At 46.4% G+C, this 22,789-nt stretch overlaps 1 long non-coding RNA gene across 1 annotated transcript in view; it reads left to right on the top strand.

Annotated features, from left to right (window-relative positions):
- The first annotated feature begins 3,564 nt into the window (after nucleotides 1–3,564).
- LOC125774522 (uncharacterized) overlaps nucleotides 3,565–22,789 on the top strand; it is a 102,656-nt gene continuing 83,431 nt past the window's right edge. The window contains exon 1 of the long non-coding RNA XR_007421004.1: nucleotides 3,565–3,592. This is a non-coding gene — a long non-coding RNA (uncharacterized LOC125774522). The remainder of the gene's footprint in view (nucleotides 3,593–22,789) is intronic.

Genomic DNA, 22,789 nt, shown 5'->3' with positions numbered 1-22,789 from the left:
TGGCTAAGGTGTCTTGGCTAATGTGTCTTGGCTAAGGTGTCTTGGCTAATGTGTCTTGGCTAATGTGTCTTGGCTAATGTGTCTTGGCTAAGGTGTCTTGGCTAGGGTGTCTTGGCTAATGTGTCTTGGCTAAGGTGTCTTGGCTAATGTGTTTTGGCTAATGTGTTTTGGCTAATGTGTCTCGGCTAATGTGTCTTGGCTAATGTGTCTTGGCTAATGTGTCTTGGCTAAGGTGTCTTGGCTAATGTGTCTTGGCTAAGGTGTCTTGGCTAAGGTGTCTTGGCTAAGGTGTCTTGGCTAATGTGTCTTGGCTAATGTGTCTTGGCTAAGGTGTCTTCGCTAAGGTGTCTTCGCTAATGTGTCTTGGCTAAAGTGTCTTGGCTAAGGTGTCTTTGCTAATGTGTCTTGGCTAATGTGTCTTGGCTAAGGTGTCTTGGCTAAGGTGTCTTGGCTAATGTGTCTTGGCTAATGTGTCTTGGCTAATGTGTCTTGGCTAATGTGTCTTGGCTAATGTGTCTTGGCTAAGGTGTCTTGGCTAAGGTGTCTTCGCTAATGTGTCTTGGCTAAGGTGTCTTGGCTAAGGTGTCTTGGCTAAGGTGTCTTGGCTAATGTGTCTTGGCTAAGGTGTCTTGGCTAAGGTGTCTTGGCTAATGTGTCTTGGCTAAGGTGTCTTGGCTAATGTGTTTTGGCTAATGTGTTTTGGCTAATGTGTCTCGGCTAATGTGTCTTGGCTAATGTGTCTTGGCTAATGTGTCTTGGCTAAGGTGTCTTGGCTAATGTGTCTTGGCTAAGGTGTCTTGGCTAAGGTGTCTTGGCTAAGGTGTCTTGGCTAATGTGTCTTGGCTAATGTGTCTCGGCTAAGGTGTCTTGGCTAATGTGTCTTGGCTAATGTGTCTTGGCTAAGGTGTCTTGGCTAAGGTGTCTTGGCTAAGGTGTCTCGGCTAATGTGTCTTGGCTAATGTGTCTCGGCTAATGTGTCTTGGCTAATGTGTCTTGGCTAATGTGTCTTGGCTAAGGTGTCTTGGCTAAGGTGTCTTCGCTAATGTGTCTTGGCTAAGGTGTCTTGGCTAATGTGTCTTGGCTAAGGTGTCTTGGCTTATGTGTCTTGGCTAATGTGTCTTGGCTAATGTGTCTTGGCTAATGTGTCTTGGCTAATGTGTCTTGGCTAAGGTGTCTTGGCTAAGGTGTCTTGGCTAATGTGTCTTGGCTAATGTGTCTTGACTAATGTGTCTTGGCTAATGTGTCTTGGCTAAGGTGTCTTGGCTAATGTGTCTTGGCTAATGTGTCTTGGCTAATGTGTCTTGGCTAAGGTGTCTTGGCTAATGTGTCTTGGCTAAGGTGTCTTGGCTAATGTGTCTTGGCTAATGTGTCTTGGCTATGGTGTCTTGGCTAATATGTCTCGGCTAATGTGTCTTGGCTAATGTGTCTTAGCTAAGGTGTCTTGGCTAATGTGTCTTGGCTAATGTGTCTTGGCTAAGGTGTCTTGGCTAAGGTGTCTTGGCTAAGGTGTCTTGGCTAAGGTGTCTTGGCTAATGTGTCTCGGCTAATGTGTCTTGGCTAAGGTGTCTTGGCTAAGGTGTCTTGGCTAAGGTGTCTTGGCTAAGGTGTCTTGGCTAAGGTGTCTCGGCTAATGTGTCTTGGCTAATGTGTCTTGGCTAATGTGTCTTGGCTAAGGTGTCTTGGATAATGTGTCTTAGCTAAGGTGTCTTGGCTAAGGTGTCTTGGCTAAGGTGTCTTGGCTAATGTGTCTTGGCTAATGTGTCTTGGCTAATGTGTCTCGGCTAAGGTGTCTTGGCTAATGTGTCTTGGCTAATGTGTCTTGGCTAATGTGTCTTGGCTAAGGTGTCTTCGCTAAGGTGTCTTCGCTAATGTGTCTTGGCTAAGGTGTCTTGGCTAATGTGTCTTTGCTAATGTGTCTTGGCTAATGTGTCTTGGCTAAGGTGTCTTGGCTAAGGTGTCTTGGCTAATGTGTCTTGGCTATGGTGTCTTGGCTAAGGTGTCTTGGCTAATGTGTCTTGGCTAATGTGTTTTGGCTAATGTGTTTTGGCTAATGTGTCTCGGCTAATGTGTCTTGGCTAAGGTGTCTTGGCTAAGGTATCTTGGCTAAGGTGTCTTGGCTAATGTGTCTTGGCTAATGTGTCTTGGCTAATGTGTCTCGGCTAATGTGTCTTGGCTAATGTGTCTTGGCTAATGTGTCTTGGCTAAGGTGTCTTGGCTAAGGTGTCTTGGCTAAGGTGTCTCGGCTAATGTGTCTTGGCTAATGTGTCTTGGCTAAGGTGTCTTGGCTTATGTGTCTTAGCTAATGTGTCTTGGCTAAGGTGTCTTGGCTAAGGTGTCTTCGCTAATGTGTCTTGGCTAAGGTGTCTTGGCTAATGTGTCTTGGCTAAGGTGTCTTGGCTTATGTGTCTTGGCTAATGTGTCTTGGCTAATGTGTCTTGGCTAATGTGTCTTGGCTAATGTGTCTTGGCTAAGGTGTCTTGGCTAAGGTGTCTTGGCTAATGTGTCTTGGCTAATGTGTCTTGGCTAATGTGTCTTGGCTAATGTGTCTTGGCTAATGTGTCTTGGCTAATGTGTCTTGGCTAAGGTGTCTTGGCTAATGTGTCTTGGCTAAGGTGTCTTGGCTAAGGTGTCTTGGCTAAGGTGTCTTGGCTAATGTGTCTCGGCTAAGGTGTCTTGGCTAATGTGTCTTGGCTAATGTGTCTTGGCTAAGGTGTCTTGGCTAAGGTGTCTCGGCTAATGTGTCTTGGCTAATGTGTCTCGGCTAATGTGTCTTGGCTAATGTGTCTTGGCTAATGTGTCTTGGCTAAGGTGTCTTGGCTAAGGTGTCTTCGCTAATGTGTCTTGGCTAAGGTGTCTTGGCTAATGTGTCTTGGCTAAGGTGTCTTGGCTTATGTGTCTTGGCTAATGTGCCTTGGCTAATGTGTCTTGGCTAATGTGTCTTGGCTAATGTGTCTTGGCTAAGGTGTCTTGTCTAAGGTGTCTTGGCTAATGTGTCTTGGCTAATGTGTCTTGGCTAATGTGTCTTGGCTAATGTGTCTTGGCTAATGTGTCTTGGCTAAGGTGTCTTGGCTAATGTGTCTTGGCTAATGTGTCTTGGCTAATGTGTCTTGGCTAAGGTGTCTTGGCTAATGTGTCTTGGCTAAGGTGTCTTGGCTAATGTGTCTTGGCTAATGTGTCTTGGCTAAGGTGTCTTGGCTAATGTGTCACGGCTAATGTGTCTTGGCTAAGGTGTCTTGGCTAAGGTGTCTTGGCTAAGGTGTCTTGGCTAATGTGTCTAGGCTAAGGTGTCTTGGCTAAGGTGTCTTGGCTAATGTGTCTTGGCTAAGGTGTCTTGGCTAATGTGTCTTGGCTAATGTGTCTTGGCTAATGTGTCTTGGCTAAGGTGTCTTGGCTAAGGTGTCTTCGCTAATGTGTCTTGGCTAAGGTGTCTTGGCTAAGGTGTCTTGGCTAAGGTGTCTTGGCTAATGTGTCTTGGCTAATGTGTCTTGGCTAATGTGTCTTGGCTAATGTGTCTTGGCTAATGTGTCTTGGCTAAGGTGTCTTGGCTAATGTGTCTTAGCTAAGCTGTCTTGGCTAAGGTGTCGTGGCTAAGGTGTCTTGGCTAATGTGTCTTGGCTAATGTGTCTTGGCTAATGTGTCTCGGCTAAGGTGTCTTGGCTAATGTGTCTTGGCTAATGTGTCTTGGCTAAGGTGTCTTGGCTAAGGTGTCTTGGCTAAGGTGTCTCGGCTAATGTGTCTTGGCTAATGTGTCTCGGCTAATGTGTCTTGGCTAAGGTGTCTTGGCTAATGTGTCTTGGCTAAGGTGTCTTGGCTAAGGTGTCTTCGCTAATGTGTCATGGCTAAGGTGTCTTGGCTAATGTGTCTTGGCTAATGTGTCTTGGCTAATGTGTCTTGGCTAATGTGTCTTGGCTAATGTGTCTTGGCTAAGGTGTCTTGGCTAAGGTGTCTTGGCTAAGGTGTCTTGGCTAATGTGTCTTGGCTAAAGTGTCTTGGCTAAGGTGTCTTGGCTAAGGTGTCTTGGCTAAGGTGTCTTGGCTAATGTGTCTTGGCTAAGGTGTCTTGGATAATGTGTCTTGGCTAAGGTGTCTTGGCTAATGTGTCTTGGCTAATGTGTCTTGGCTAATGTGTCTTGGCTAATGTGTCTTGGCTAATGTGTCTTGGCTAAGGTGTCTTGGCTAAGGTGTCTTGGCTAAGGTGTCTTGGCTAATGTGTCTTTAATAAGGTGTCTTGGCTAATGTGTCTTGGCTAATGTGTCTTGGCTAATGTGTCTTGGCTAAGGTGTCTTGGCTAAGGTGTCTTGGCTAAGGTGTCTTGGCTAATGTGTCTTGGCTAAGGTGTCTTGGCTAATGTGTCTTGGCTAAGGTGTCTTGGCTAAGGTGTCTTGGCTAATGTGTCTTGGCTAAGGTGTCTTGGCTAAGGTGTCTTGGCTAATGTGTCTTGGCTAAGGTGTCTTGGCTAAGGTGTCTTGGCTAAGGTGTCTTGGCTAATGTGTCTTGGCTAATGTGTCTTGGCTAATGTGTCTCGGCTAAGGTGTCTTGGCTAATGTGTCTTGGCTAATGTGTCTTGGCTAAGGTGTCTTGGCTAAGGTGTCTTGGCTAAGGTGTCTCGGCTAATGTGTCTTGGCTAATGTGTCTTGGCTAATGTGTCTTGGCTAAGGTGTCTTGGCTAAGGTGTCTTCGCTAATGTGTCTTGGCTAAGGTGTCTTGGCTAATGTGTCTTGGCTAAGGTGTCTTGGCTAATGTGTCTTGGCTAATGTGTCTTGGCTAATGTGTCTTGGCTAATGTGTCTTGGCTAAGGTGTCTTGGCTAATGTGTCTTGGCGAATGTGTCTTGGCTAATGTGTCTTGGCTAAGGTGTCTTCGCTAAGGTGTCTTGGCTAATGTGTCTTGGCTAAGGTGTCTTGGCTAAGGTGTCTTTGCTAATGTGTCTTGGCTAATGTGTCTTGGCAAAGGTGTCTTGGCTAAGGTGTCTTGGCTAATGTGTCTTGGCTAATGTGTCTTGGCTAAGGTGTCTTGGCTAAGGTGTCTTGGCTAAGGTGTCTTGGCTAATGTGTCTTGGCTAAGGTGTCTTGGCTAAGGTGTCTTGGCTAATGTGTCTTGGCTAATGTGTCTTGGCTAAGGTGTCTTGGCTAAGGTGTCTTCGCTAATGTGTCTTGGCTAATGTGTCTAGGCTAAGGTGTCTTGGCTAAGGTGTCTTGGCTAATGTGTCTTGGCTAATGTGTCTTGGCTAATGTGTCTTGGCTAAGGTGTCTTGGCTAATGTGTCTTGGCTAAGGTGTCTTGGCTAAGGTGTCTTGGCTAAGGTGTCTTGGCTAAGGTGTCTTGGCTAATGTGTCTCGGCTAAGGTGTCTTGGCTAATGTGTCTTGGCTAATGTGTCTTGGCTAAGGTGTCTTGGCTAAGGTGTCTTGGCTAAGGTGTCTCGGCTAATGTGTCTTGGCTAATGTGTCTCGGCTAATGTGTCTTGGCTAATGTGTCTTGGCTAATGTGTCTTGGCTAAGGTGTCTTGGCTAAGGTGTCTTGGCTAATGTGTCTTGGCTAAGGTGTCTTGGCTAATGTGTCTTGGCTAAGGTGTCTTGGCTTATGTGTCTTGGCTAATGTGTCTTGGCTTATGTGTCTTGGCTAATGTGTCTTGGCTAATGTGTCTTGGCTAAGGTGTCTTGGCTAAGGTGTCTTGGCTAATGTGTCTTGGCTAATGTGTCTTGGCTAATGTGTCTTGGCTAAGGTGTCTTGGCTAATGTGTCTTGGCTAAGGTGTCTTGGCTAATGTGTCTTGGCTAAGGTGTCTTGGCTAATGTGTCTTGGCTAATGTGTCTTGGCTAATGTGTCTTGGCTAAGGTGTCTTGGCTAATGTGTCTTGGCTAAGGTGTCTCGGCTAAGGTGTCTTGGCTAATGTGTCTTGGCTAATGTGTCTTGGCTAAGGTGTCTTGGCTAAGGTGTCTTGGCTAAGGTGTCTCGGCTAATGTGTCTTGGCTAATGTGTCTTGGCTAATGTGTTTTGGCTAAGGTGTCTTGGCTAAGGTGTCTTGGCTAATGTGTCTTGGCTAATGTGTCTTGGCTAATGTGTCTTGGCTAAGGTGTCTTGGCTAATGTGTCTTGGCTAAGGTGTCTTGGCTAATGTGTCTTGGCTAATGTGTCTTCGCTAATGTGTCTTGGCTAATGTGTCTTGGCTAATGTGTCTTGGCTAATGTGTCTTGGCTAATGTGTCTTGGCTAAGGTGTCTTGGCTAATGTGTCTTGGCTAATGTGTCTTGGCTAAGGTGTCTTGGCTAAGGTGTCTCGGCTAATGTGTCTTGGCTAATGTGTCTTGGCTAATGTGTCTTGGCTAAGGTGTCTTGGCTAATGTGTCTTGGCTAAGGTGTCTCGGCTAAGGTGTCTTGGCTAATGTGTCTTGGCTAATGTGTCTTGGCTAATGTGTCTTGGCTAAGGTGTCTTGGCTAAGGTGTCTTGGCTAAGGTGTCTCGGCTAATGTGTCTTGGCTAATGTGTCTTGGCTAATGTGTTTTGGCTAAGGTGTCTTGGCTAATGTGTCTTGGCTAATGTGTCTTGGCTAAGGTGTCTTGGCTAATGTGTCTTGGCTAAAGTGTCTTGGCTAAGGTGTCTTGGCTAATGTGTCTTGGCTAAGGTGTCTTGGCTAATGTGTCTTGGCTAATGTGTCTTGGCTAATGTGTCTTGGCTAAGGTGTCTTGGCTAATGTGTCTTGGCTAAGGTGTCTCGGCTAATGTGTCTTGGCTAATGTGTCTTGGCTAAGGTGTCTTGGCTTATGTGTCTTGGCTAATGTGTCTTGGCTAATGTGTCTTGGCTAATGTGTCTTGGCTAAGGTGTCTTGGCTAATGTGTCTTGGCTAAGGTGTCTTGGCTAAGGTGTCTTGGCTAAGGTGTCTTGGCTATGGTGTCTTGGCTAAGGTGTCTTCGCTAATGTGTCTTGGCTAAGGTGTCTTGGCTAATGTGTCTTGGCTAAGGTGTCTTGGCTAATGTGTCTTGGCTAAGGTGTCTTGGCTAATGTGTCTTGGCTAATGTGTCTTGGCTAATGTGTCTTGGCTAAGGTGTCTTGGCTAATGTGTCTTGGCTAATGTGTCTTGGCTAAGGTGTCTTGGCTAATGTGTCTTGGCTAAGGTGTCTTGGCTAAGGTGTCTTGGCTAATGTGTCTTGGCTAAGGTGTCTTGGCTAATGTGTCTTGGCTAAGGTGTCTTGGCTAAGGTGTCTTGGCTAAGGTGTCTTGTTTATGGTGTCTTGGCTAAGGTGTCTTGGCTAATGTGTCTTGGCTAATGTGTCTTGGCTAAGGTGTCTTGGCTAATGTGTCTTGGCTAAGGTGTCTCGGCTAATGTGTCTTGGCTAATGTGTCTTGGCTAAGGTGTCTTGGCTAATGTGTCTTGGCTAATGTGTCTTGGCTAAGGTGTCTTGGCTAATGTGTCTTGGCTAAGGTGTCTTGGCTAAGGTGTCTTGGCTAAGGTGTCTTGGCTAAGGTGTCTTGGCTAAGGTGTCTTGGCTAAGGTGTCTTGGCTAATGTGTCTTGGCTAATGTGTCTTGGCTAAGGTGTCTTGGCTAAGGTGTCTTGGCTAATGTGTCTTGGCTAAGGTGTCTTGGCTAAGGTGTCTTGGCTAATGTGTCTCGGCTAATGTGTCTTGGCTAAGGTGTCTTGGCTAAGGTGTCTTGGCTAAGGTGTCTTGGCTAATGTGTCTCGGCTAATGTGTCTTGGCTAATGTGTCTTGGCTACTGTGTCTTGGCTAAGGTGTCTTGGCTAAGGTGTCTCGGCTAAGGTGTCTTGGCTAATGTGTCTCGGCTAATGTGTCTTGGCTAAGGTGTCTTGGCTAATGTGTCTTCGCTAATGTGTCTTGGCTAAGTTGTCTTCGCTAATGTGTCTTGGCTAATGTGTCTTGGCTAATGTGTCTTGGCTAATGTGTCTTGGCTAATATGTCTTTACTAAGGTGTCTTGGCTAAGGTGTCCTCGCTAATGTGTCTTGGCTAAGGTGTCTTGGCTAATGTGTCTTGGCTAAGGTGTCTTGGCTAAGGTGTCTTGGCTAAGGTGTCTTGGCTAATGTGTCTTGGCTAATGTGTCTTGGATAATGTGTCTTGGCTAATGTGTCTTGTCTAATGTGTCTTGGCTAAGGTGTCTTGGCTAAGGTGTCTTGGCTAAGGTGTCTTGGCTAAGGTGTCTTGGCTAAGGTGTCTTGGCTAAGGTGTCTTGGCTAAGGTGTCTTGGCTAATGTGTCTTGGCTAAAGTGTCTTGGCTAAGGTGTCTTGGCTAATGTGTCTTGGCTAAGGTGTCTTGGCTAATGTGTCTTGGCTAAGGTTTCTTGGCTAATGTGTCTCGGCTAAGGTGTCTTGGCTAATGTGTCTTGGCTAATGTGTCTTGGCTAAGGTGTCTTGGCTAAGGTGTCTTGGCTAATGTGTCTCGGCTAATGTGTCTTGGCTAATGTGTCTTGGCTAAAGTGTCTTGGCTAAGGTGTCTTGGCTAAGGTGTCTTGGCTAATGTGTCTTGGCTAAGGTGTCTTGGCTAATGTGTCTTGGCTAAGGTGTCTTGGCTAATGTGTCTTGGCTAATGTGTCTTGGCTACTGTGTCTTGGCTAATGTGTCTTGGCTAATGTGTCTTGGCTAAGGTGTCTTGGCTAATGTGTCTTGGCTAATGTGTCTTGGCTAAGGTGTCTTGGCTAAGGTGTCTTGGCTAATGTGTCTTGGCTAATGTGTCTTGGCTAATGTGTCTTGGCTAATGTGTCTTGGCTAATGTGTCTTGGCTAAGGTGTCTTGGCTAATGTGTCTTGGCTAATGTGTCTTGGCTAAGGTGTCTTGGCTAATGTGTCTTGGCTAATGTGTCTTGGCTAAGGTGTCTTGGCTAAGGTGTCTTGGCTTATGTGTCTTGGCTAATGTGTCTCGGCTAATGTGTCTTGGCTAATGTGTCTTGGCTAATGTGTCTTGGCTAAGGTGTCTTGGCTAAGGTGTCTTCGCTAATGTGTCTTGGCTAAGGTGTCTTGGCTAATGTGTCTTGGCTAAGGTGTCTTGGCTAATGTGTCTTGGCTAATGTGTCTTGGCTACTGTGTCTTGGCTAATGTGTCTTGGCTAATGTGTCTTGGCTAAGGTGTCTTGGCTAATGTGTCTTGGCTAAGGTGTCTTGGCTAATGTGTCTTGGCTAAGGTGTCTTGGCTAAGGTGTCTTGGCTAATGTGTCTCGGCTAATGTGTCTTGGCTAATGTGTCTTGGCTAATGTGTCTTGGCTAAGGTGTCTTGGCTAAGGTGTCTTCGCTAATGTGTCTTGGCTAAGGTGTCTTGGCTAATGTGTCTTGGCTAAGGTGTCTTGGCTAAGGTGTCTTGGCTAATGTGTCTTGGCTAATGTGTCTTGGCTAATGTGTCTCGGCTAAGGTGTCTTGGCTAATGTGTCTTGGCTTATGTGTCTTGGCTAAGGTGTCTTGGCTAAGGTGTCTTGGCTAAGGTGTCTCGGCTAAGGTGTCTTGGCTAATGTGTCTTGGCTAAGGTGTCTTGGCTAATGTGTCTTGGCTAAGGTGTCTTGGCTAATGTGTCTTGGCTAATGTGTCTTGGCTAATGTGTCTTGGCTAAGGTGTCTTGGCTAATGTGTCTTGGCTAAGGTGTCTTGGCTAAGGTGTCTTGGCTAAGGTGTCTCGGCTTATGTGTCTTGGCTAAGGTGTCTTGGCTAATGTGTCTTGGCTAAGGTGTCTTGGCTAAGGTGTCTTCGCTAATGTGTCTTGGCTAAGGTGTCTTGGCTAATGTGTCTTGGCTAAGGTGTCTTGGCTAATGTGTCTTGGGTAATGTGTCTTGGCTAAGGTGTCTTGGCTAAGGTGTCTTGGCTAAGGTGTCTTGGCTAATGTGTCTTGGCTAATGTGTCTTGGCTAATGTGTCTCGGCTAAGGTGTCTTGGCTAAGGTGTCTCGGCTAATGTGTCTTGGCTAAGGTGTCTTGGCTAAGGTGTCTTGGCTAATGTGTCTCGGCTAATGTGTCTTGGCTAAGGTGTCTTGGCTAAGGTGTCTTGGCTAAGGTGTCTTGGCTAAGGTGTCTTGGCTAATGTGTCTTGGCTAATGTGTCTTGGCTAAGGTGTCTTGGCTAAGGTGTCTTGGCTAATGTGTCTTGGCTAATGTGTCTTGGCTAATGTGTCTTGGCTAAGGTGTCTTGGCTAATGTGTCTTGGCTAAGGTGTCTTGGCTAATGTGTCTTGGCTAAAGTGTCTTGGCTAAGGTGTCTTGGCTAAGGTGTCTTGGCTAAGGTGTCTTGGCTAATGTGTCTTGGCTAAGGTGTCTTGGCTAATGTGTCTTGGCTAATGTGTCTTGGCTAAGGTGTCTTGGCTAATGTGTCTTGGCTAATGTGTCTTAGCTAAGTTGTCTTGGCTAAGGTGTCTTGGCTAATGTGTCTTGGCTAAGGTGTCTTGGCTAAGGTGTCTCGGCTAATGTGTCTTGGCTAATGTGTCTTAGCTAAGTTGTCTTGGCTAAGGTGTCTTGGCTAATGTGTCTTGGCTAAGGTGTCTTGGCTAAGGTGTCTCGGCTAATGTGTCTTGGCTAATGTGTCTTGGCTAAGGTGTCTTGGCTAATGTGTCTTGGCTAATGTGTCTTGGCTAAGGTGTCTTAGCTAAGGTGTCTCGGCTAATGTGTCTTGGCTAATGTGTCTTGGCTAATGTGTCTTGGCTAATGTGTCTTGGCTAAGGTGTCTTGGCTAATGTGTCTTGGCTAATGTGTCTTGGCTAATGTGTCTTGGCTAAGGTGTCTTGGCTAATGTGTCTTGGCTAATGTGTCTTGGCTAAGGTGTCTTGGCTAAGGTGTCTTGGCTAAGGTGTCTTGGCTAATGTGTCTTGGCTAATGTGTCTTGGCTAATGTGTCTCGGCTAAGGTGTCTCGGCTAATGTGTCTTGGCTAATGTGTCTTGGCTAAGGTGTCTTGGCTAAGGTGTCTTGGCTAAGGTGTCTTGGCTAAGGTGTCTCTTCTAATGTGTCTTGGCTAAGGTGTCTTGGCTAAGGTGTCTTGGCTAATGTGTCTTGGCTAAGGTGTCTTGGCTAAGGTGTCTTGGCTAAGGTGTCTTGGCTAAGGTGTCTTGGCTAAGGTGTCTCGGCTAATGTGTCTCGGCTAATGTGTCTTGGCTAATGTGTCTTGGCTAAGGTGTCTTGGCTAAGGTGTCTCGGCTAATGTGTCTTGGCTAATGTGTCTTGGCTAAGGTGTCTTGGCTAATGTGTCTTAGCTAAGGTGTCTTGGCTAAGGTGTCTTGGCTAAGGTGTCTTAGCTAAGGTGTCTTGGCTAATGTGTCTTGGCTAAGGTGTCTTGGCTAAGGTGTCTTGGCTAATGTGTCTTGGCTAATGTGTCTTGGCTAAGGTGTCTTGGCTAATGTGTCTTGGCTAATGTGTCTTGGCTAAGGTGTCTTGGCTAATGTGTCTTGGCTAATGTGTCTTGGCTAAGGTGTCTTGGCTAATGTGTCTTGGCTAATGTGTCTTGGCTAATGTGTCTTGGCTAAGGTGTCTTGGCTAATGTGTCTTGGCTAATGTGTCTTGGCTAAGGTGTCTTGGCTAATGTGTCTTGGCTAAGGTGTCTTGGCTAAGGTGTCTTGGCTAAGGTGTCTTGGCTAAGGTGTCTTGGCTAAGGTGTCTTGGCTAAGGTGTCTTGGCTAATGTGTCTTGGCTAATGTGTCTTGGCTAAGGTGTCTTGGCTAAGGTGTCTTGGCTAAGGTGTCTTGGCTAATGTGTCTTGGCTAATGTGTCTCGGCTAAGGTGTCTTGGCTAAGGTGTCTCGGCTAATGTGTCTTGGCTAAGGTGTCTTGGCTAAGGTGTCTTGGCTAAGGTGTCTTGGCTAATGTGTCTTGGCTAATGTGTCTTGGCTAAGGTGTCTTGGCTAATGTGTCTTGGCTAATGTGTCTTGGCTAAGGTGTCTTGGCTAATGTGTCTTAGCTAAGGTGTCTTGGCTAAGGTGTCTTGGCTAATGTGTCTTGGCTAAGGTGTCTTGGCTAAGGTGTCTTGGCTAAGGTGTCTTGGCTAAGGTGTCTTGGCTAATGTGTCTTGGCTAAGGTGTCTTGGCTAAGGTGTCTTGGCTAATGTGTCTTGGCTAATGTGTCTTGGCTAAGGTGTCTTGGCTAAGGTGTCTTGGCTAAGGTGTCTTGGCTAAGGTGTCTTGGCTAAGGTGTCTTGGCTAATGTGTCTTGGCTAATGTGTCTTGGCTAATGTGTCTTGGCTAATGTGTCTTGGCTAAGGTGTCTTATCTAATGTGTCTTGGCTAATGTGTCTTGGCTAATGTGTCTTGGCTAAGGTGTCTTGGCTAATGTGTCTTGGCTAAGGTGTCTTGGCTAATGTGTCTTGGCTAAGGTGTCTTGGCTAAGGTGTCTTGGCTAAGGTGTCTTGGCTAATGTGTCTTGGCTAATGTGTCTTGGCTAAGGTGTCTTGGCTAAGGTGTCTTGGCTAAGGTGTCTTGGCTAATGTGTCTTGGCTAATGTGTCTTGGCTAATGTGTCTCGGCTAAGGTGTCTTGGCTAATGTGTCTTGGCTAATGTGTCTTGGCTAAGGTGTCTTGGCTAAGGTGTCTTGGCTAAGGTGTCTCGGCTAATGTGTCTTGGCTAATGTGTCTTGGCTAAGGTGTCTTGGCTAAGGTGTCTTCGCTAATGTGTCTTGGCTAAGGTGTCTTGGCTAATGTGTCTTGGCTAAGGTGTCTTGGCTAATGTGTCTTGGCTAATGTGTCTTGGCTAATGTGTCTTGGCTAATGTGTCTTGGCTAATGTGTCTTGGCTAAGGTGTCTTGGCTAATGTGTCTTGGCTAATGTGTCTTGGCTAATGTGTCTTGGCTAATGTGTCCTGGCTAAGGTGTCTTGGCTAATGTGTCTTGGCTAATGTGTCTTGGCTAAGGTGTCTTGGCTAATGTGTCTTGGCTAAGGTGTCTTGGCTAAGGTGTCTTGGCTAATGTGTCTCGGCTAATGTGTCTTGGCTAAGGTGTCTTGGCTAATGTGTCTTGACTAATGTGTCTTGGCTAATGTGTCTTGGCTAAAGTGTCTTGGCTAAGGTGTCTTGGCTAATGTGTCTTGGCTAAGGTGTCTTGGCTAATGTGTCTTGGCTAAGGTGTCTTGGCTAAGGTGTCTCGGCTTATGTGTCTTGGCTAATGTGTCTTGGCTAAGGTGTCTTGGCTAATGTGTCTTGGCTAAGGTGTCTTGGCTAATGTGTCTTGGCTAATGTGTCTTGGCTAATGTGTCTTGGCTAATGTGTCTTGGCTAAGGTGTCTTGGCTAATGTGTCTTGGCTAAGGTGTCTTGGCTAAGGTGTCTTGGCTAATGTGTCTCGGCGAATGTGTCTTGGCTAATGTGTCTAGGCTAAGGTGTCTTTTCTAAGGTGTCTTGGCTATGGTGTCTCGGCTAATGTGTCTTGGCTAATGTGTCTTGGCTAAGGTGTCTTGGCTAAGGTGTCTTGGCTAATGTGTCTTGGCTAATGTGTCTTGGCTAATGTGTCTTGGCTAAGGTGTCTTGGCTAAGGTGTCTTGGCTAATGTGTCTTGGCTAAGGTGTCTTGGCTAAGGTGTCTTGGCTAATGTGTCTTGGCTAATGTGTCTTGGCTAAAGTGTCTTGGCTAAGGTGTCTTGGCTAATGTGTCTTGGCTAAGGTGTCTTGGCTAAGGTGTCTTGGCTAAGGTGTCTTGGCTAAGGTGTCTCGGCTAAGGTGTCTTGGCTAATGTGTCTCGGCTAAGGTGTCTTGGCTAATGTGTCTTGGCTAATGTGTCTTGGCTAAGGTGTCTTGGCTAAGGTGTCTTGGCTAAGGTGTCTCGGCTAATGTGTCTTGGCTAATGTGTCTTGGCTAAGGTGTCTTGGCTAAGGTGTCTTCGCTAATGTGTCTTGGCTAATGTGTCTTGGCTAAGGTGTCTTGGCTAATGTGTCTTGGCTAATGTGTCTTGGCTAATGTGTCTTGGCTAAGGTGTCTTGGCTAATGTGTCTTGGCTAAGGTGTCTTGGCTAATGTGTCTTGGCTAAGGTGTCTTGGCTAATGTGTCTTGGCTAATGTGTCTTGGCTAATGTGTCTTGGCTAATGTGTCTTGGCTAATGTGTCTTGGCTAATGTGTCTTGGCTAATGTGTCTTGGCTAATGTGTCTTGGCTAAGGTGTCTTGGCTAATGTGTCTTGGCTAATGTGTCTTGGCTAAGGTGTCTTGGCTAAGGTGTCTTGGCTAAGGTGTCTCGGCTAATGTGTCTTGGCCAATGTGTCTTGGCTAATGTGTCTTGGCTAAGGTGTCTTGGCTAAGGTGTCTTGGCTAAGGTGTCTTGGCTAAGGTGTCTTGGCTAATGTGTCTTGGCTAAGGTGTCTTGGCTAATGTGTCTTAGCTAAGGTGTCTTGGCTAAGGTGTCTTGGCTAAGGTGTCTTGGCTAAGGTGTCTTGGCTAAGGTGTCTTGGCTAATGTGTCTTGGCTAAGGTGTCTTGGCTAATGTGTCTTGGCTAAGGTGTCTTGGCTAAGGTGTCTTGGCTAAGGTGTCTTGGCTAATGTGTCTTGGCTAAGGTGTCTTGGCTAAGGTGTCTCGGCTAATGTGTCTTGGCTAATGTGTCTTGGCTAAGGTGTCTTGGCTAATGTGTCTTGGCTAATGTGTCTTGGCTAAGGTGTCTTGGCTAATGTGTCTTGGCTAATGTGTCTTGGCTAAGGTGTCTTGGCTAATGTGTCTTGGCTAATGTGTCTTGGCTAATGTGTCTTGGCTAAGGTGTCTTGGCTAATGTGTCTTGGCTAATGTGTCTTGGCTAATGTGTCCTGGCTAAGGTGTCTTGGCTAATGTGTCTTGGCTAATGTGTCTTGGCTAAGGTGTCTTGGCTAATGTGTCTTGGCTAAGGTGTCTTGGCTAAGGTGTCTTGGCTAATGTGTCTCGGCTAATGTGTCTTGGCTAAGGTGTCTTGGCTAGGGTGTCTTGGCTAAGGTGTCTTGGCTAAGGTGTCTCGGCTAATGTGTCTTGGCTAATGTGTCTTGGCTAAGGTGTCTTGGCTAATGTGTCTTGGCTAATGTGTCTTGGCTAAGGTGTCTTGGCTAAGGTGTCTTGGCTAATGTGTCTTGGCTAATGTGTCTTGGCTAATGTGTCTTGGCTAATGTGTCTTAGCTAAGGTGTCTTGGCTAAGGTGTCTTGGCTAATGTGCCTTGGCTAAGGTGTCTTGGCTAAGGTGTCTTGGCTAATGTGTCTTGGCTAAGGTGTCTTGGCTAAGGTGTCTTGGCTAATGTGTCTTGGCTAATGTGTCTTGGCTAATGTGTCTTGGCTAAGGTGTCTTGGCTAAAGTGTCTTGGCTAAGGTGTCTTGGCTAAGGTGTCTTGGCTAAGGTGTCTTGGCTAATGTGTCTTGGCTAATGTGTCTTGGCTAATGTGTCTTGGCTAATGTGTCTTGGCTAAGGTGTCTTGGCTAATGTGTCTTGGCTAATGTGTCTTGGCTAAGGTGTCTTGGCTAATGTGTCTTAGCTAAGGTGTCTTGGCTAAGGTGTCTTGGCTAATGTGCCTTGGCTAAGGTGTCTTGGCTAAGGTGTCTTGGCTAAGGTGTCTCGGCTTATGTGTCTTGGCTAATGTGTCTTGGCTAAGGTGTCTTGGCTAATGTGTCTTGGCTAAGGTGTCTTGGCTAATGTGTCTTGGCTAATGTGTCTTGGCTAATGTGTCTTGGCTAAGGTGTCTTGGCTAATGTGTCTTGGCTAAGGTGTCTTGGCTAAGGTGTCTTGGCTAATGTGTCTCGGCTAATGTGTCTTGGCTAATGTGTCTTGGCTAAGGTGTCTTGGCTAAGGTGTCTTGGCTATGGTGTCTCGGCTAATGTGTCTTGGCTAATGTGTCTTGGCTAAGGTGTCTTGGCTAAGGTGTCTTGGCTAATGTGTCTTGGCTAATGTGTCTTGGCTAAGGTGTCTTGGCTAAGGTGTCTTGGCTAAGGTGTCTTGGCTAATGTGTCTTGGCTAAGGTGTCTTGGCTAAGGTGTCTTGGCTAAGGTGTCTTGGCTAATGTGTCTTGGCTAATGTGTCTTGGCTAATGTGTCTTGGCTAATGTGTCTCGGCTAAGGTGTCTTGGCTAATGTGTCTTGGCTAATGTGTCTTGGCTAAGGTGTCTTGGCTAAGGTGTCTTGGCTAATGTGTCTCGGCTAATGTGTCTTGGCTAAGGTGTCTTGGCTAGGGTGTCTTGGCTAAGGTGTCTTGGCTAAGGTGTCTCGGCTAATGTGTCTTGGCTAATGTGTCTTGGCTAAGGTGTCTTGGCTAAAGTGTCTTGGCTAAGGTGTCTTGGCTAAGGTGTCTTGGCTAATGTGTCTTGGCTAAGGTGTCTCGGCTAATGTGTCTTGGCTAAGGTGTCTTGGCTAAGGTGTCTTGGCTAATGTGTCTTGGCTAATGTGTCTTGGCTAAGGTGTCTTGGCTAAGGTGTCTTGGCTAAAGTGTCTTGGCTAAGGTGTCTTGGCTAAGGTGTCTTGGCTAAGGTGTCTTGGCTAATGTGTCTTGGCTAAGGTGTCTTGGCTAATGTGTCTTGGCTAATGTGTCTTGGCTAAGGTGTCTTGGCTAATGTGTCTTGGCTAATGTGTCTTGGCTAAGGTGTCTTGGCTAATGTGTCTTAGCTAAGGTGTCTTGGCTAAGGTGTCTTGGCTAATGTGCCTTGGCTAAGGTGTCTTGGCTAAGGTGTCTTGGCTAAGGTGTCTCGGCTTATGTGTCTTGGCTAATGTGTCTTGGCTAAGGTGTCTTGGCTAATGTGTCTTGGCTAAGGTGTCTTGGCTAATGTGTCTTGGCTAATGTGTCTTGGCTAATGTGTCTTGGCTAAGGTGTCTTGGCTAATGTGTCTTGGCTAAGGTGTCTTGGCTAAGGTGTCTTGGCTAATGTGTCTCGGCTAATGTGTCTTGGCTAATGTGTCTTGGCTAAGGTGTCTTGGCTAAGGTGTCTTGGCTAATGTGTCTCGGCTAATGTGTCTTGGCTAATGTGTCTTGGCTAATGTGTCTTGGCTAAGGTGTCTTGGCTAATGTGTCTTGGCTAAGGTGTCTTGGCTAATGTGTCTTGGCTAATGTGTCTTGGCTAAGGTGTCTTGGCTAATGTGTCTTGGCTAAGGTGTCTCGGCTAATGTGTCTTGGCTAAGGTGTCTTGGCTAAGGTGTCTTGGCTAATGTGTCTTGGCTAATGTGTCTTGGCTAATGTGTCTTGGCTAAGGTGTCTTGGCTAAAGTGTCTTGGCTAAGGTGTCTTGGCTAAGGTGTCTTGGCTAAGGTGTCTTGGCTAATGTGTCTTGGCTAAGGTGTCTTGGCTAATGTGTCTTGGCTAATGTGTCTTGGCTAAGGTGTCTTGGCTAATGTGTCTTGGCTAATGTGTCTTGGCTAAGGTGTCTTGGCTAATGTGTCTTAGCTAAGGTGTCTTGGCTAAGGTGTCTTGGCTAATGTGCCTTGGCTAAGGTGTCTTGGCTAAGGTGTCTTGGCTAAGGTGTCTCGGCTTATGTGTCTTGGCTAATGTGTCTTGGCTAATGTGTCTTGGCTAATGTGTCTTGGCTAAGGTGTCTTGGCTAATGTGTCTTGGCTAATGTGTCTTGGCTAATGTGTCTTGGCTAAGGTGTCTTGGCTAATGTGTCTTGGCTAATGTGTCTTGGCTAAGGTGTCTTGGCTAATGTGTCTCGGCTAATGTGTCTTGGCTAATGTGTCTTGGCTAAGGTGTCTTGGCTAAGGTGTCTTGGCTATGGTGTCTCGGCTAATGTGTCTTGGCTAATGTGTCTTGGCTAAGGTGTCTTGGCTAAGGTGTCTTGGCTAATGTGTCTTGGCTAATGTGTCTTGGCTAAGGTGTCTTGGCTAAGGTGTCTTGGCTAAGGTGTCTTGGCTAATGTGTCTTGGCTAAGGTGTCTTGGCTAATGTGTCTTGGCTAAGGTGTCTTGGCTAATGTGTCTTGGCTAATGTGTCTTGGCTAATGTGTCTTGGCTAATGTGTCTCGGCTAAGGTGTCTTGGCTTATGTGTCTTGGCTAATGTGTCTTGGCTAAGGTGCCTTGGCTAAGGTGTCTTCGCTAATGTGTCTTGGCTAAGGTGTCTTGGCTAATGTGTCTTGGCTAAGGTGTCTTGGCTAATGTGTCTTGGCTAATGTGTCTTGGCTAATGTGTCTTGGCTAAGGTGTCTTGGCTAATGTGTCTTGGCTAAGGTGTCTTGGCTAATGTGTCTTGGCTAAGGTGTCTTGGCTAATGTGTCTTGGCTAATGTGTCTTGGCTAATGTGTCTTGGCTAATGTGTCTTGGCTAATGTGTCTTGGCTAATGTGTCTTGGCTAATGTGTCTTGGCTAATGTGTCTTGGCTAAGGTGTCTTGGCTAATGTGTCTTGGCTAATGTGTCTTGGCTAAGGTGTCTTGGCTAAGGTGTCTTGGCTAAGGTGTCTTGGCTAAGGTGTCTCGGCTAATGTGTCTTGGCTAAGGTGTCTTGGCTAAGGTGTCTTGGCTAATGTGTCTTGGCTAATGTGTCTTGGCTAATGTGTCTTGGCTAATGTGTCTTGGCTAATGTGTCTTGGCTAAGGTGTCTTGGCTAAGGTGTCTTGGCTAATGTGTCTTGGCTAAGGTGTCTTGGCTAAGGTGTCTTGGCTAAGGTGTCTTGGCTAATGTGTCTTGGCTAATGTGTCTTGGCTAATGTGTCTTGGCTAATGTGTCTTGGCTAATGTGTCTTGGCTAATGTGTCTTGGCTAAGGTGTCTTGGCTAAGGTGTCTTGGCTAAGGTGTCTCGGCTAATGTGTCTTGGCTAAGGTGTCTTGGCTAAGGTGTCTTGGCTAATGTGTCTTGGCTAATGTGTCTTGGCTAATGTGTCTTGGCTAAGGTGTCTTGGCTAAAGTGTCTTGGCTAAGGTGTCTTGGCTAAGGTGTCTTGGCTAAGGTGTCTTGGCTAATGTGTCTTGGCTAATGTGTCTTGGCTAATGTGTCTTGGCTAATGTGTCTTGGCTAATGTGTCTTGGCTAATGTGTCTTGGCTAATGTGTCTTGGCTAATGTGTCTTGGCTAATGTGTCTTGGCTAATGTGTCTTGGCTAAGGTGTCTTGGCTAAGGTGTCTTGGCTAAGGTGTCTCGGCTAATGTGTCTTGGCTAAGGTGTCTTGGCTAAGGTGTCTTGGCTAATGTGTCTTGGCTAATGTGTCTTGGCTAATGTGTCTTGGCTAAGGTGTCTTGGCTAAAGTGTCTTGGCTAAGGTGTCTTGGCTAAGGTGTCTTGGCTAAGGTGTCTTGGCTAATGTGTCTTGGCTAAGGTGTCTTGGCTAAGGTGTCTTGGCTAAGGTGTCTTGGCTAATGTGTCTTGGCTAATGTGTCTTGGCTAATGTGTCTTGGCTAATGTGTCTTGGCTAATGTGTCTTGGCTAATGTGTCTTGGCTAAGGTGTCTTGGCTAATGTGTCTCGGCTAATGTGTCTTGGCTAAGGTGTCTTGGCTAATGTGTCTTGGCTAAGGTGTCTTGGCTAATGTGTCTTGGCTAATGTGTCTTGGCTAAGGTGTCTTGGCTAATGTGTCTTGGCTAATGTGTCTTAGCTAAGTTGTCTTGGCTAAGGTGTCTTGGCTAATGTGTCTTGGCTAAGGTGTCTTGGCTAAGGTGTCTCGGCTAATGTGTCTTGGCTAATGTGTCTTAGCTAAGTTGTTTTGGCTAAGGTGTCTTGGCTAATGTGTCTTGGCTAAGGTGTATTGGCTAAGGTGTCTCGGCTAATGTGTCTTGGCTAATGTGTCTTGGCTAAGGTGTCTTGGCTAAGGTGTCTTGGCTAATGTGTCTTGGCTAATGTGTCTTGGCTAAGGTGTCTTGGCTAAGGTGTCTCGGCTAATGTGTCTTGGCTAATGTGTCTTGGCTAATGTGTCTTGGCTAAGGTGTCTTGGCTAAGGTGTCTTGGCTAATGTGTCTTGGCTAATGTGTTTTGGCTAATGTGTCTTGGCTAAGGTGTCTTGGCTAATGTGTCTTAGCTAAGGTGTCTTGGCTAAGGTGTCTTGGCTAATGTGTCTTGGCTAATGTGTCTTGGCTAATGTGTCTTGGCTAAGGTGTCTTGGCTAAAGTGTCTTGGCTAAGGTGTCTTGGCTAAGGTGTCTTGGCTAAGGTGTCTTGGCTAAGGTGTCTTGGCTAAGGTGTCTTGGCTAATGTGTCTTGGCTAATGTGTCTTGGCTAAGGTGTCTTGGCTAATGTGTCTTGGCTAATGTGTCTTGGCTAAGGTGTCTTGGCTAAGGTGTCTTGGCTAAGGTGTCTTGGCTAATGTGTCTTGGCTAATGTGTCTTGGCTAATGTGTCTTGGCTAAGGTGTCTTGGCTAAAGTGTCTTGGCTAAGGTGTCTTGGCTAAGGTGTCTTGGCTAAGGTGTCTTGGCTAATGTGTCTTGGCTAAGGTGTCTTGGCTAATGTGTCTTGGCTAATGTGTCTTGGCTAAGGTGTCTTGGCTAATGTGTCTTGGCTAATGTGTCTTGGCTAAGGTGTCTTAGCTAAGGTGTCTTGGCTAAGGTGTCTTGGCTAATGTGCCTTGGCTAAGGTGTCTTGGCTAAGGTGTCTTGGCTAAGGTGTCTCGGCTTATGTGTCTTGGCTAATGTGTCTTGGCTAATGTGTCTTGGCTAATGTGTCTTGGCTAAGGTGTCTTGGCTAATGTGTCTTGGCTAATGTGTCTTGGCTAATGTGTCTTGGCTAAGGTGTCTTGGCTAATGTGTCTTGGCTAAGGTGTCTTGGCTAAGGTGTCTTGGCTAATGTGTCTCGGCTAATGTGTCTTGGCTAATGTGTCTTGGCTAAGGTGTCTTGGCTAAGGTGTCTTGGCTATGGTGCCTCGGCTAATGTGTCTTGGCTAATGTGTCTTGGCTAAGGTGTCTTGGCTAAGGTGTCTTGGCTAATGTGTCTTGGCTAATGTGTCTTGGCTAAGGTGTCTTGGCTAAGGTGTCTTGGCTAAGGTGTCTTGGCTAATGTGTCTTGGCTAAGGTGTCTTGGCTAATGTGTCTTGGCTAAGGTGTCTCGGCTAATGTGTCTTGGCTAATGTGTCTTGGCTAATGTGTCTTGGCTAATGTGTCTCGGCTAAGGTGTCTTGGCTTATGTGTCTTGGCTAATGTGTCTTGGCTAAGGTGTCTTGGCTAAGGTGTCTTCGCTAATGTGTCTTGGCTAAGGTGTCTCGGCTAATGTGTCTTGGCTAAGGTGTCTTGGCTAATGTGTCTTGGCTAATGTGTCTTGGCTAATGTGTCTTGGCTAAGGTGTCTTGGCTAATGTGTCTTGGCTAAGGTGTCTTGGCTAATGTGTCTTGGCTAATGTGTCTTGGCTAATGTGTCTTGGCTAATGTGTCTTGGCTAATGTGTCTTGGCTAATGTGTCTTGGCTAATGTGTCTTGGCTAATGTGTCTTGGCTAATGTGTCTTGGCTAATGTGTCTTGGCTAATGTGTCTTGGCTAAGGTGTCTTGGCTAATGTGTCTTGGCTAATGTGTCTTGGCTAAGGTGTCTTGGCTAAGGTGTCTTGGCTAAGGTGTCTTGGCTAAGGTGTCTCGGCTAATGTGTCTTGGCTAAGGTGTCTTGGCTAAGGTGTCTTGGCTAATGTGTCTTGGCTAATGTGTCTTGGCTAATGTGTCTTGGCTAAGGTGTCTTGGCTAAAGTGTCTTGGCTAAGGTGTCTTGGCTAAGGTGTCTTGGCTAAGGTGTCTTGGCTAATGTGTCTTGGCTAAGGTGTCTTGGCTAAGGTGTCTTGGCTAAGGTGTCTTGGCTAATGTGTCTTGGCTAATGTGTCTTGGCTAATGTGTCTTGGCTAATGTGTCTTGGCTAATGTGTCTTGGCTAATGTGTCTTGGCTAAGGTGTCTTGGCTAATGTGTCTCGGCTAATGTGTCTTGGCTAAGGTGTCTTGGCTAATGTGTCTTGGCAAAGGTGTCTTGGCTAATGTGTCTTGGCTAATGTGTCTTGGCTAAGGTGTCTTGGCTAATGTGTCTTGGCTAATGTGTCTTGGCTAAGTTGTCTTGGCTAAGGTGTCTTGGCTAATGTGTCTTGGCTAAGGTGTCTTGGCTAAGGTGTCTCGGCTAATGTGTCTTGGCTAATGTGTCTTAGCTAAGTTGTTTTGGCTAAGGTGTCTTGGATAATGTGTCTTGGCTAAGGTGTCTTGGCTAAGGTGTCTCGGCTAATGTGTCTTGGCTAATGTGTCTTGGCTAAGGTGTCTTGGCTAAGGTGTCTTGGCTAATGTGTCTTGGCTAATGTGTCTTGGCTAAGGTGTCTTGGCTAAGGTGTTTCGGCTAATGTGTCTTGGCTAAAGTGTCTTGGCTAATGTGTCTTGGCTAAGGTGTCTTGGCTAAGGTGTCTTGGCTAATGTGTCTTGGCTAATGTGTTTTGGCTAATGTGTCTTGGCTAAGGTGTCTTGGCTAATGTGTCTTAGCTAAGGTGTCTTGGCTAAGGTGTCTTGGCTAATGTGTCTTGGCTAAGGTGTCTTGGCTAAGGTGTCTCGGCTAATGTGTCTTGGCTAATGTGTCTTGGCTAAGGTGTCTTGGCTAAGGTGTCTTGGCTATGGTGTCTCGGCTAATGTGTCTTGGCTAATGTGTCTTGGCTAAGGTGTCTTGGCTAAGGTGTCTTGGCTAATGTGTCTTGGCTAATGTGTCTTGGCTAAGGTGTCTTGGCTAAGGTGTCTTGGCTAAGGTGTCTTGGCTAATGTGTCTTGGCTAAGGTGTTTTGGCTAATGTGTCTTGGCTAAGGTGTCTTGGCTAATGTGTCTTGGCTAATGTGTCTTGGCTAATGTGTCTTGGCTAATGTGTCTCGGCTAAGGTGTCTTGGCTTATGTGTCTTGGCTAATGTGTCTTGGCTAAGGTGTCTTGGCTAATGTGTCTTGGCTAAGGTGTCTTGGCTAATGTGTCTTGGCTAAGGTGTCTTGGCTAATGTGTCTTGGCTAAGGTGTCTTGGCTAATGTGTCTTGGCTAAGGTGTCTTGGCTAATGTGTCTTGGCTAAGGTGTCTTGGCTAATGTG

Source organism: Anopheles funestus, unplaced genomic scaffold, assembly GCF_943734845.2.
Source record: "Anopheles funestus unplaced genomic scaffold, idAnoFuneDA-416_04 scaffold_18_ctg1, whole genome shotgun sequence".
Lineage (NCBI taxonomy): Eukaryota > Metazoa > Arthropoda > Insecta > Diptera > Culicidae > Anopheles > Anopheles funestus.
The sequence above is the reverse complement of the archived record's forward strand: the minus strand, read 5'-3'. Positions and strand labels throughout refer to the sequence as shown.